Source organism: Pristiophorus japonicus, chromosome 8 (assembly GCF_044704955.1).
Source record: "Pristiophorus japonicus isolate sPriJap1 chromosome 8, sPriJap1.hap1, whole genome shotgun sequence".
Lineage (NCBI taxonomy): Eukaryota > Metazoa > Chordata > Chondrichthyes > Pristiophoridae > Pristiophorus > Pristiophorus japonicus.
The window spans coordinates 223,401,670-223,415,363 of NC_091984.1; the positions used below are offsets into that span (position 1 = coordinate 223,401,670).

The 13,694-nt window shown below is 47.3% G+C and overlaps 1 protein-coding gene across 12 annotated transcripts in view; it reads left to right on the top strand.

The window, feature by feature from the left end:
* git2a (G protein-coupled receptor kinase interacting ArfGAP 2a) overlaps positions 1-13,694 on the top strand; it is a 122,806-nt gene that overhangs the window by 9,178 nt on the left and 99,934 nt on the right. The gene's annotated exons all lie outside the window — the stretch shown is intronic.

Sequence of the window (13,694 nt, forward strand, 5' to 3'; positions counted from 1 at the left end):
AATGCGGCACTTTCTCTGTACCCAAACAGGGAGATTGTGCCTTGATTTAATGCACCTCTGAAAGATAGCACCTCCGACAGTGCAGCACTCATTTAGTGCTGCACTGAAGTATCAGCCTAGGAGGAGAATGTCAGCAAAGGCTGAGGGTGGAAGTGTGGGTCAGGGTTGTGCTGGTGCTGGAAGGTTACGGAGATATGTTCCAACATTTACTTGTTGTATATCTGCTGGGTTGACTACAGATTAAAGCAGAAACCTGTCATGATGGCTGAAAGTGAGTTGAGCATTTTGTTCCTACTATATAATTGTTTTTCAAAGTAAAAATACTAAACGAGTCATATAATAGGAAAAACAACTGCGTCCTGTTTCATATTTTTAAAAACTGAATGCAACAGAAGCCGGTGGAGATTGTGCTCAATCTCCATGATTTGGGTGATTGTTTTTCACTTACAAATAGCTGAAAATGGGGCCAGTCTTCACCTGTACTTTGATGCCCAACTGTTCAAAATGGAGTCGTTGATGATCCAGACATTTTTACAGCTCAACATTGGTAAGACCAAAGCCATCTGTTCAGCTCCTGCCAGAAATTCAGTTTCTTAGCTCCAGCCCCCCAACCCCCCCCAATTTCATCTCTCTTCCTTTTTTAAATTTGTTTACAGGATGTAGGCGTCATTGGCAAGGCCAGCATTTATTGCCCATCCCTAATTGCCCTTGAGAAGGTGGTGGTGAGCTGCCGCCTTCAACCGCAGTCCGGTTGGGAATGCAACACAAGACTAGGGAGTAGCACAGTGGGGCAAAGTAGGAACTGCAGCAGGGAAGGAGTGAGACATGGAGCCTGAGTTGAAGCAGGGATGGAGTGGAATTTGGTTATCTGGGAGAAAAGATGTTGCTCAGGCTGTTGTTGAGCATGGTGAGTGCAGGAGTGTTGGTTCTATAGTATGATTGTATTACAGACTCCGACATAAAATGAGTTCATTGTGTTTTTCCTCAGTACTTGCTTTTACTTGGATTTGTTCTTTTATGCAACAACAAAAGCCACTTGTGACTACATTTCCCAAAGTAATTAATTTGTTGTGAAATGCTTTACAAAGCCCTGAGGATGTGAAAGGCGATAGAGAAATGCAAGTTGTTTGATTTCTTCCTTCACTTTGTGCTTTGGATCCTGACAGAACAATATTACAATGGAAACAAAAACATTTTCATCAAATACATTTATTTACCTTCTCCTTGCTAGCTCTTTTATTGGTAGCTGTTTAGTGATGGCCGATTCTCGATTTTTACACTTGCTTGATATTTGTTCAATGGTAAGTTCACTACCCGTTCAATTATGATTTGTTGCTTTTCATAAATTATATTTTAATCGCGTATAAGTCTGTGACCCTTTGAAGTGCGTCACTTGAGGTGTAGAAACATAGAAGCATAGAAAATAGGTGCAGGAGTAGGCCATTCAGCCCTTCGAGTCTGCACCACCAGTCAATAAGATCATGGCTGATCATTCACCTCAGTACCCCTTTCCTGCTTTCTCTCCATACCCCTTGATCCCTTTAGCTGTAAGGGCCATATCTAACTCCCTCTTGAATATATCCAATGAACTGGCCTCAGCAACTCTCTGCGGTAGGGAATTCCACAGGTTAACAACTCTGAGTGAAGAAGTTTCTCCTCATCTCAGTCTTAAATGGCTTACCTCTTATCCTTAGACTGTGTCCCTTGGTTCTAGACTTCCTCAACACCAGGAACATTCTTCCTGCATCTAATCTGTCCAGTCCCGTCAGAATTTTATATATTTCTATGAGATCCCCTCTGATCCTTCTGAACTCCAGTGAATACAGGCCCAGTCGATCCAGTCTCTCCTCATAAGTCAGTCCGACCAACCCGGGAATCAGTCTGGTGAACCTTCGCTGCATTCCCTCAATAGCAAGAACGTTCTTCCTCAGATTAGGAGACTAAAACTGAACACAATATTCCAGATGAGGCCTCACCAAGGCCCTGTACAACTGCAGTAAGACCTCCCTGCTCCTATACTCAAATCCCCTAGCTATGATGGCCAACATACCAAATGCCTTCTTCACCGCCTGCTGTATCTGCATGCCAACTTTCAATGACTGATGTACCATGACACCCAGGTCTCGTTGCATCTCCCCTTTTCCTAATCTGCCGCCATTCAGATAATAATCTGCCTTCATGTTTTTGCCACCAAAGTGGATAACCTTACATTTATCCACATTATACTGCATCTGCCATGCATTTGTCCACTCACCTAACCTGTCCAAGTCACCCTGCAGCCTCTTAGCGTCCTCCTCACAGCTCACACCGCCACCCAGCTTAGTGTCATCTGCAAACTTGGAGATATTACACTCAATTCCTTCATCTAAATCATTAATGTATATTGTAAATAGCTGGGGTCCCAGCACTGAGCCCTGCGGCACCCCACTAGTCACTGCCTGCCATTCTGAAAAGGGACCCGTTTATCCCGACTCTCTGCTTCCTGTCTGCCAACCAGTTTTCTATCCACGTCAGTACATTACCCCCAATACCATGTGCTTCAATTTTGCATACCAATCTCTTGTTTGGGACCTTGTCAAAAGCCTTTTGAAAGTCCAAATACACCACATCCACTGGCTCTCCCTTGTCCACTCTACTAGTTACATCCTCAACAAATTCTAGAAGATTTGTCAAACATGATTTCCCTTTCATAAATCCATGCTGACTTGGACCGATCCTGTCACTGCTTTCCAAATGCTCTGCTATTTCATCTTTAATAATTGATTCCAACATTTTCCCCACTACTGATGTCAGGCTAACCTGTTTTCTCTCTCCTTCCTTTTTTTAAAAAGTGGTGTTACATTAGCTACCCTCCAGTCCATAGGAACTGATCCAGAGTCGATAGACTGTTGGAAAATGATCACCAATGCATCCACTATTTCTAGGGCCACTTCCTTAAGTACTCTGGAATGCAAACTATCAGGCACCGGGGATTTATCGGCCTTCAATGCCATCAATTTCCCTAACACAATTTCCCGCCTAATAAAGATTTCCTTCAGTTCCTCCTTATCTCTAGACCCTCGGTCCCCTAGTATGTGACAAACATGTGTTGGGTGTGCATTTTAATGATATAGATCGTGTCCTCAATCCAAGTCCATCTGGTTAAGGTGATTGTGGACTTGATTACAAAATGTCTTTAATTTAGGTCGCCCAATGGCAAGTGGTTGTACCAGTACCTAGGAGAATCTTGCGACCACTTAAAATTGCAAACGATTTGAAAACCTGATTACAGTCTGGAGGGTTTGAAGGGATGAATCTGAGCACACAGGATAGGGGTGGGGCTTAGTCAGTGCTGAGAAAGGCAGTAATGGCCGAGCTGGCTGATCAGACATAATCAGTTAGATTTTAGTTGACTTAGTGATTGTTTTCCTCTCTTGTCCCATTTATTTTCAGTTAAAATTTGCGGCCTAGGATAGTTGTAAGTATGGCTGGACAAATCTAGAAATTTTTCTACTTTAAGATGAATAACTAGATGTCACTTCTTTCATGAATGTGTTTTCATTTTGATTGTTGTTTGATATTTTCTTTCCAATGGAATAAAAGTCATAATTTTATATTTATGGGTGCTTTTATCCTGCAACCATAGTGTTGTGAAATGGTTTCCAGCTTGCAGCAATGCTAAATTTACATTGTAACTACAGAGAGAAGTGGTGTAACATGTCATTCCCACCCCTGGCAGAAGGTGGTCTAGTGCTGTTTAGTTTTAACATCACATGGAGAATAATTCCAGTGCAGTGTCAAAATGCTCAAGTAATTTCTTGTACTTTTCATACTCACCTGAGTTTTAAATGTTTAGAACGGCAGACAGCTGGGTTCTCTTATCATTTGGATTTTTGGCTGCAGTATAAAAGATGTGCTGCACATGCGTACGATGAGTCCTGTCTTGGGCAGAAGTGCAGATGGACTTAGGCAGTATAAATAAGGAAGCGTCTAGCAGGAACTGGTAGCTGCTGACAGATGCACCACAAAAAACTTTAAGGGCTGGATTTTCGGCTCATTTGTGCTCCATTTAGCACCTGGGTGGGGCACAAACAATTTTTTTTTTGGTATGAAGCGAGACGCATAAGATTTTGTGCCTGGGCGGAATTTTCGGCAATGGTTTTGTGGCGGTGCTAAAACTTGGCACCCGCCCGCTGTTTTCACTATTTGGATGATGTAAATAGGAGCAGGAATAGACCACCTGGCCCCTCGAGCCTGCTCCGCCATTTAATAAGATCATGGCTGATCTGATCATGGACTCAGCTCCACTTCCCTGCCCGCTCCCCATAACCCTTTATTCCCTCATCGCTCAAAAATCTGTCTATCTCTGCCTCAAATATATTCAGTGACCCAGCCTCCACAGCTCTCTGGGGCAGAGAATTCCATAGATTTACAACCCTCTGAGAAGAAATTCCTCCTCATCTCAGTTTTAAGACTTTATTTTTAGACTATATCCCCTAGTTTTAGTTTCCCTATGAGTGGAAATATCCTCTCTGCATCCACCTTGTCGAGCCCCCTCATTATCTTTGTTTCGATAAGATCACCTCTCATTCTTCTGAACTCCAATGTGTAGAGGCCCAACCTACTCAACTTATCTTCATAAGTCAACCCCCTCATCTCCGGAATTAACCGAGTGAACCTTCTCTGAACAGCCTTCAATGCAAGTATATCCTCCTTTTAGTACGGAGACTAAAACTGTACGCAGTACTCTAGGTGTGGCCTCACCAATACCCTGTACAGTTGTAGCAGGACTTCTCTGCTTTTATACTCTATTCCCCTTGCAATAAAGGCCAACATTCCATTTGCCTTCCTGATTACTTGCTGTACTTGCATACTAACTTTTTGAGTTTCATGCACAAGGACCTCCAGGTCCCTCTGTACTGCAGCACTGTGCAATTTTTCTCCATTTAAATTATAATTTGTTTTTCTATTTTTTCTGCCAAAGTGGATAACCTCACATTTTCCCACATTATACTCCATCTGTCACTCACTTAGCCTGTCTATATCATATCCCTTTGCAGATTTCTTTTGTGCCCTCCTCACAATTTGCTTTCCCATCATCTTTGTATCATCAGCAAACTTGGCTGCATTACACTCAGTCCCTTCAGCCAAGTCATTAATAAAGATTGTAAATAGTCATGCATCGCTGCGCCAGCACCCCAGGCAGAACTTTCGAGCATGTCTTCCGATTTAGCGTACGCTTAGGAATCCGCCAGCAAAAAGCAGTCGCACACCAGGTACTAACGGCGCCATCTTGGAAACTGAGGAGAAAGTTGGAGTTCTGAGTGATTAAAAGCATTGGGAGAAGAATACTGCTTTACTGCATATTTTTCATTGTGAAGTTTATGTGAGTTTATAGTTTGTTTTAAAAGACATTTTAAAAGATGGGGGCTATACTATATCGGCCATTAATCCTGGCTGCTATATACGGTGCCGAGCTGGAATAAGGCTCATTGATCATTTTCAACGTAATCAAAGAGGTCGCAGACATATGGGGAGGAGGCCTTACCCCCACTCGAGTTTACAGGGAACATCGCTCATACCTGCAGCTCTCTGAGGCACAGTGTGTTAGAAGGCTGCACTTCCTAAAAGAGGTGGTCACAGAGATATGTCAGCTCATACAGGCACACCTACAGCCTACCAGCATCAACAGGACTGCACTGCCCATTGAGGTGAAGGTGACTACAGCATGCCTCCGGCACCTTTCAGGCATCAGTGGGGGACACATGCACCATCTCGCAGCACGCTACACATTGCTGCATTCACCAGGTGACTAATGCACTGTACGTACGCAGGATGGACTTCATAAACTTCCCAATGACCAAGGAGGCCCAAAATGAGAAGGCTGTAGGTTTTGGACGATTTGCTAGCTTCCACAAGGTTCAGGGTGCACATCGCTCTGCGAGCACCTTTACTCAATCTAGAAGGTTACCGAAACTAAAAGGGATTCCACTCCATGAACATACAAATCGTCTGCGACCATACTCAGCGCATCATGGCAGTTAAGGCCCGAACATCCATGATACTTTCATCTTGAGTGAGAGCAGTGTCTCACGCATGTTCCAGCTTCAACCACAAGGCCAGAGCTGGTTCTGGGCGTGGCGAAAGTTACGGCCTCGCCACCTGGCTCATGACCACCCCCCCCCCCCACCCCCTGGATCCCTCCGACAGAAGCCGAGCATCGCTATAATGAGAGCCATGCAGCCACACACGCAACATCGTCGAACAGACAATTGGAGTGCTCAAGCAGCGCTTCCGAAGTCTGGATCACTCGAGGCTGCCTCCAATACTCCCCCCTGAGTTCATTGTGGTGTGCTGCATGCTCCTGGCGTTGGTGAGGCCTATAAAGGCTCAGCGGCAGCGAGAGGCGGCGGCAGTCCGAGAGGCGGGAGTTCCTGGCGTTGGTGAGGCCTATAAAGGCTCAGCGGCAGCGAGGAGAGGCGGGAGTTCCTGGCGTTGGTGAGGCCTATAAAGGCTCGGCGGCAGTCCGAGAGGCGGGAGTTCCTGGCGTTGGTGAGGCCTATAAAAGCTCAGCGGCAGCGAGAGGCGTACCTGTGCAGCTGCAGCGGGGAGAGAAGGCAAAAAAGAAGTAGAAAGAAATCAAAAGGTGACGTCACAGCCAAGGGGGTCAGTGATTGGCTGGTGATTGGTGAGTAGTTTTTCTTTTTTCTCTTCTATAACAGTGAGTAAACTTTAACATTGTTGTTGCCTATCTAAGGGTTAAGTCATGGCAGGAGAGCTCGGACGGGTGTTATGCTCCTCCTGTACCATGTGGGAACTCGGGGACGAATCCAGTGTCCCTGACGACTACGTGTGCGGGAAGTGTATCCTCCTCCAGCTCCTGATGGACCGCGTTGCGGAGTTAGAGCTGAGGGTGGATTCACTCTGGAGCATCCACGATGCTGAGAATGACGTGAGTAGCACGTGTAGCGAGTTGGTCGTACCGCAGGGAAAGGGTCCACAGCCAGATATGGAATGGAAGACCAACAGGAAGAGCAGTGCAAGGAAGGTAGTGCAGGGGTCCCCTGTGGTCATCCCCCTGCAAAACAGATACACTGCTTTGGGTACTGTTGAGGGGGATGACTCATCAGGGGAGGGCAGCAGCAGCCAAGTTCATGGCACTGTGGCTGGCTCTGTTGCACAGGAGGGCAGGAAAGAGCGGGAGAGTGATAGTGATAGGGGATTCAATTGTAAGGGGAATAAATAGGTGTTTCTGCGGCCGCAACCGAGACTCCAGGATGGTATGTTGCCTCCCTGGTGCAAGGGTCAAGGATGTCTCGGAGCGGGTGCAGGACATTCTAAAAAGGGAGGGAGATCAGCCAGTTGTCGTGGTGCACATTGGTACCAACGACATAGGTAAAAAAAGGGATGAGGTCCTACGAAACGAATTTTAGGAGCTAAATTAAAAAGTAGGACCTCAAAAGTAGTAATCTCGGGATTGCTACCAGTGCCACGTGATAGTCAGAGTAGGAATCGCAGGATAGCGCAGATGAATACGTGGCTTGAGCAGTGGTGCAGCAGGGAGGGATTCAAATTCCTGGGGCATTGGAACCGGTTCTGGGGGAGGTGGGACCAGTACAAACCGGACGGTCTGCACCTGGGCAGGACCGGAACCAATGTCCTAGGGGGAGTGTTTGCTAGTGCTGTTGGGGAGGAGTTAAACTAATATGGCAGGGGGATGGGAACCAATGCAGGGAGACAGAGGGAAACAAAAAGGAGGCAAAAGCAAAAGACAGAAAGGAGATGAGGAAAAGTGGAGGGCAGAGAAACCCAAGGCAAAGAACAAAAAGAGCCACTGTACAGCAAAATTCCAAAAGAACAAAGGGTGTTAAAAAAAACAAGCCTGAAGGCTTTGTGTCTTAATGCAAGGAGTATCTGCAATAAGGTGGATGAATTAACTGTGCAAATAGATGTTAACAAATATGATGTGATTGGGATTACGGAGACGTGGCTCCAGGATGATCAGGGCTGGGAACTCAACATCCAGGGGTATTCAACATTCAGGAAGGATAGAATAAAAGGAAAAGGAGGTGGGGTAGCATTGCTGGTTAAGGAGGAGATTAAGGCAATAGTTAGGAAGGACATTAGCTTGGATGATGTGAAATCTATATGGGTAGAGCTGCAGAACACCAAAGGGCAAAAAACGTTAGTGGGAGTTGTGTACAGACCTCCAAACAGTAGTAGTGATGTTGGGGATGGCAACAAACAGGAAATTAGGGGTGCATGCAATAAAGGTGCAGCAGTTATAATGGGTGACTTTAATATGCACATAGATTGGGCTAACCAAACTGGAAGCAATACGGTGGAGGAGGATTTCCTGGAGTGCATAAGGGATGGTTTTTTAGACCAATATGTCGAGGAACCAACTAGGGGGGAGGCCATCTTAGACTGGATGTTGGGTAATGAGAGAGGATTAATTAGCAATCTCGTTGTGCGAGGCCCCTTGGGGGAAGAGTGACCATAATATGGTGGAATTCTGCATTAGGATGGAGAATGAAACAGTTAATTCAGAGACCATGGTCCAGAACTTAAAGAAGGGTAACTTTGAAGGTATGAGGCGTGAATTGGCTAGGATAGATTGGCGAATGATACTTAAGGGGTTGACTGTGGATGGGCAATGGCAGACATTTAGAGACCGCATGGATGAACTACAACAATTGTACATTCCTGTCCGGCGTAAAAATAAAAAAGGGAAGGTGTCTCAACCGTGGCTATCAAGGGAAATCAGGGATTGTATTAAAGCCAAGGAAGTGGCATACAAATTGGCCAGAAATAGCAGTGAACCCGGGGACTGGGAGAAATTTAGAACTCAGCAGAGGAGGACAAAGGGTTTGATTAGGGCAGGGAAAATGGAGTACGAGAAGAAGCTTGCAGGGAACATTAAGACGGATTGCAAAAGTTTCTATAGATATGTAAAGAGAAAAAGGTTAGTAAAGACAAACGTAGGTCCCCTGCAGTCAGAATCAGGGGAAGTCATAACGGGGAACAAAGAAATGGCAGACCAATTGAACAAGTACTTTGGTTCGGTATTCACTAAGGAGGACACAAACAACCTTCCGGATATAAAAGGGGTCAGAGGGTCTAGTAAGGAGGAGGAACTGAGGGAAATCCTTATTAGTCAGGAAATTGTGTTGGGGAAATTGATGGGATTGAAGGCCGATAAATCCCCAGGGCCTGATGGTCTGCATCCCAGAGTACTTAAGGAGGTGGCCTTGGAAATAGCGGATGCATTGACAGTCATTTTCCAACATTCCATAGACTCTGGATCAGTTACTATGGAGTGGACGGTAGCCAATGTAACCCCACTTTTTAAAAAAGGAGGGAGAGGGAAAACAGGGAATTATACACCGGTCAGCCTGACATGGGTAGTGGGTAAAATGATGGAATCAATTATTAAGGATGTCACAGCAGCGCATTTGGAAAGAGGTGACATGATAGGTCCAAGTCAGCGTGGATTTGTGAAAGGGAAATCATGCTTGACAAATCTTCTGGAATTTTTTGAGGATGTTTCCAGTCGAGTGGACAAGGGAGAACCAGTTGATGTGGTATATTTGGACTTTCAGAAGGCGTTCGACAAGGTCCCACACAAGAGATTAATGTGCAAAGTTAAAGCACATGGGATTGGGGGTAGTGTGCTGACATGGATTGAGAACTGGTTGTCAGACAGGAAGCAAAAAGTAGGAGTAAATGGGGACTTTTCAGAATGGCAGGCAGTGACTAGTGGGGTACCGCAAGGTTCTGTGCTGGGGCCCCAGCTGTTTACACTGTACATTAATGATTTAGACGAGGGGATTAAATGTAGTATCTCCAAATTTGCGGATGACACTAAGTTGGGTGGCAGTGTGAGCTGCGAGGAGGATGCTATGAGGCTGCAGAGCGACTTGGATAGGTTAGGTGAGTGGGCAAATGCATGGCAGATGAAGTATAATGTGGATAAATGTGAGGTTATCCACTTTGGTGGTAAAAACAGAGAGACAGACTATTATCTGAATGGTGACAGATTAGGAAAAGGGGAGGTGCAAAGAGACCTGGGTTTCATGGTACATCAATCATTGAAGGTTGGCATGCAGGTGCAGCAGGCGGTTAAGAAAGCAAATGGCATGTTGGCCTTCATAGCGAGGGGATTTGAGTACAGGGGCAGGGAGGTGTTGCTACAGTTGTACAGGGCCTTGGTGAGGCCACACCTGGAGTATTGTGTACAGTTTTGGTCTCCTAACCTGAGGAAGGACATTCTTGCTATTGAAGGAGTGCAGCGAAGGTTCACCAGACTGATTCCCGGGATGGCGGGACTGACCTATCAAGAAAGACTGGATCAATTGGGCTTGTATTCACTGGAGTTCAGAAGAATGAGAGGGGACCTCATAGAAACGTTTAAAATTCTGACGGGGTTAGACAAGTTAGATGCAGGAAGAATGTTCACAATGTTGGGGACGTTCAGAACCAGAGGTCACAGTCTAAGGATAAGGGGTAAGCCAATTAGGACCGAGATGAGGAGAAACTTCTTCACCCAGAGAGTGGTGAACCTGTGGAATTCTCTACCACAGAAAGTTGTTGAGGCCAATTCACTAAATATATTCAAAAAGGAGTTAGATGAAGTCCTTACTACTAGGGGGATCAAGGGGTATGGCGAGAAAGCAGGAATGGGGTACTGAAGTTGCATGTTCAGTCATGAACTCATTGAATGGCGGTGCAGGCTAGAAGGGCCGAATGGCCTATTCCTGCACCTATTTTCTATGTTTCTATGCTGCAGAACTTAGCCATCATGAGGGGACAGGATTTGCCAAAGGGGATTGCAGGACCACCTGAGGAGAGAGGGGGGTGGGGAGGAAGAGGAGCCTGCTGAGGAACCCATACCACCACCACCCCCACGACAACCACAGGGAGGCATTGTGGAAATTTTGCCGCTGCAAAAGCCTTAGGTCAGCAGCTCAAAATTGGACGCTTTACTTGAAGAGTGAAGGGCTCGTTTGACCGTTGCCTGGCCATCGTATCCCACCATGTTGACTATTCCCCCTCTTATTCTGCAAATGAGACACTACAAAAGAATTTATCAAACATTATACACTTTTATAACTTAACTTCACTTTGAAACTTTAATAAAATAACATAAATTATCTGCATCCAGCAGTGCGATTATTCAAAAACAACATTATAAACAACAGAATGCAGAACATAATGCAGCAACCCCTGCCCCACTGTCTTTTACCACCAGCTTTCCACCACCCCCCCCCCCCCCACCACCTTTACCACCGTCCCTTGCCTGATGCTCCTACCCCAAAGTAGCACCATGATGGCGTGCAGCATTGTTGCCAGAGCGCTGTTGTGTTGGGGGAAGAGACATTGGAGATGGCACCTGGGGAGACACTGGACCAGCTCATGGCATGGAAGGCCCGGCTTCTGACTGGTGAGCCTCTCCATCGACGTCGCCAATCACAGGTGGTGTGGGTCTCTATGAAAGAGCTGGAGCGGCAGCCCTGGAACATCATGGCCCCCCCGACCTGCGCAAGAACAGCTCTGCAGGTCGGGCTATAAAAGAGCTGGAGCGGCGGGCACTGGAACATCGCGGTCCCCCGACCTGCGCAAGAACAGCTCCGCAGGTCGGGAAGTAAAAGAACTGGAGCGGCATACCACTTCAAGCTCCAGCGCGAGCTGCTCCAAGTATGCGGCGATTTTGAGATGGGCGACTGGGTGACGTCATCAAAACCCTGGGTGACGTCATCAAAACCCTGGTTGCCGTTTTGGAGCATGGGCAGGAACATGTGCAGGACCCAGGTACAGAGGGGTGGGAAGGTCGGGGCGGATGAGCGGTGAGTGCTTGTGGCGAGATGCGGTGAATGTTTGTGGCGGTGGAATGGCCAGAGATCGTGGCGGAGGTGCGACGGATGAGGGTACGGAACCCAGAAGAACCCCGAGGGCTCAGGGGCAGCACGGGCCAGCCCACGCTGCGATATGTGTGCACGCTAGGTCCGTGCAGTAGAGCAGTTCTCCGGTCATCTTGGTTAATCCTTGCCACTGGACCAAGACCTAGTGCTGCCAAGGCCGTGTAGTGGCTGGTGTGCACCGGTCACCACACGTTAAAAAAATTCACAGGCATCTTCCACCCCCTCAATTGGAGTTCAGGACTGGAACATCGGTTCCTTCATCAAAACACCTGTGAACTCGTGGAAGCAAGTCACCCTCATTCGAGGGACCACCTATGATGGGTCTGGGTGTGACATTGGGGAACACAGAGAGTATGGCGGGAGGATTTATGGGGGTTGCATTACCTGCCGAAGCTGAAGTAGAGCTTGTACTTGTGATGCACCATATTCAGAAAGGCTTTGCGCCACACTCCGGAACTCCAGTGTCACCTGGTGGAGGCCACCAGCCGCATGTGCGCACTGATGGCCTCGCAGGTTTCACGGCTCGCACCGACAATCTGCAACCCTCCCTCTGTAATTGTCCAAGTGAGATTCTCAATGGTCGTGGGAATCCTACCCAGGACATCAAGGAGCTGACTAGTGAGGTGGATGCTCTCCCTGGACAGCCCCACTATGTCCAGTTCCTCATCTGCCTGTCTGTCAGGAGATCGACTTTGCAGACTCACCCTCCGGATAGATGGCATACGGGATTCGACCCCAGAACTGCGTTGCTGCACGCCACTAGTCCCAGGAACCTCGGAGGTGTCAAACCCTGAGAAAGTTACATCATACTCAGACGAGGAAAAAGAGGTGTAGAGTGTATCTGCCCCGGAGTCGGTTGATCTTTGAACTCCTCTTCCTCTTCCACATGATGGCCTGACGTGGAGGGTTGATCTGAGGGCTGCTGTGCCTGTGACTGGTCATCTGGACGTAGAAAACAGACGAGCGGTGAGCAGCGGGGAGGGAGCAGGGTGACCTGAGGAACAGGTCACATAGCACAGGCTCATTTGAAGGACTGCTGCTACTCCATTATATCTCGTCCAGAGACACTGCATCACACTGCCCCAACCCAGGGAGTGTGCAGGACTTGCCCTCAGTATCCAAGTGGGGGGCAGCTGCCTGACCTGAGATGCCGACGAGGCCTGCCACTCGATCCTCGGTCGGTAAGTGGCAGTGTCTGAGGCGAATCGCCGCCAGTTCACGGCGGTTATGGGTCTAGATCCATCCCTCTGATGTAATTCTTGCCATCTCCTCTCCACAGCCCCCACAAGAGATTTGTTTGCCTCTTGAGTAAATCGCCTGGCACGCTGACTGCTATCCTCCTCCTGCGTGATCAAAATCGAATTATAAAATGGCTGATTCAGCCCCGGGTTACTGCGCACGCGCACGGCCGCGCCCTGCATTAGCATTTGCGATTGGTAAGCAGACGAGGAGCGCGGGAAGGAAAAAAAAATTGCGCATACACAGAACAGCCGATTTTTTTTTTTAGTACCAGAACTTTCGGCTCCAGCACACACACTCTGTGGTGCAAAGCTGGAGTTCGCGCTAATGCTCGTCGTGAACCTTCATTTGGCGACAGTTGCGCGCTCAGGCGCTAATGCTAACCCGGTGCTAAAATTTTGATTTTGCTGCCATTTGCACCCGCAAACGGGCAAAATCACAAAGCCGAAAATCCAGCCCGAGATGTCTGGATTCTCCCCTTAATTGTAATTATATTCAAATAAGTTTTAGCCAATTCAATTAACAGTTAATGCTTTTTATTATATAATATAAAGA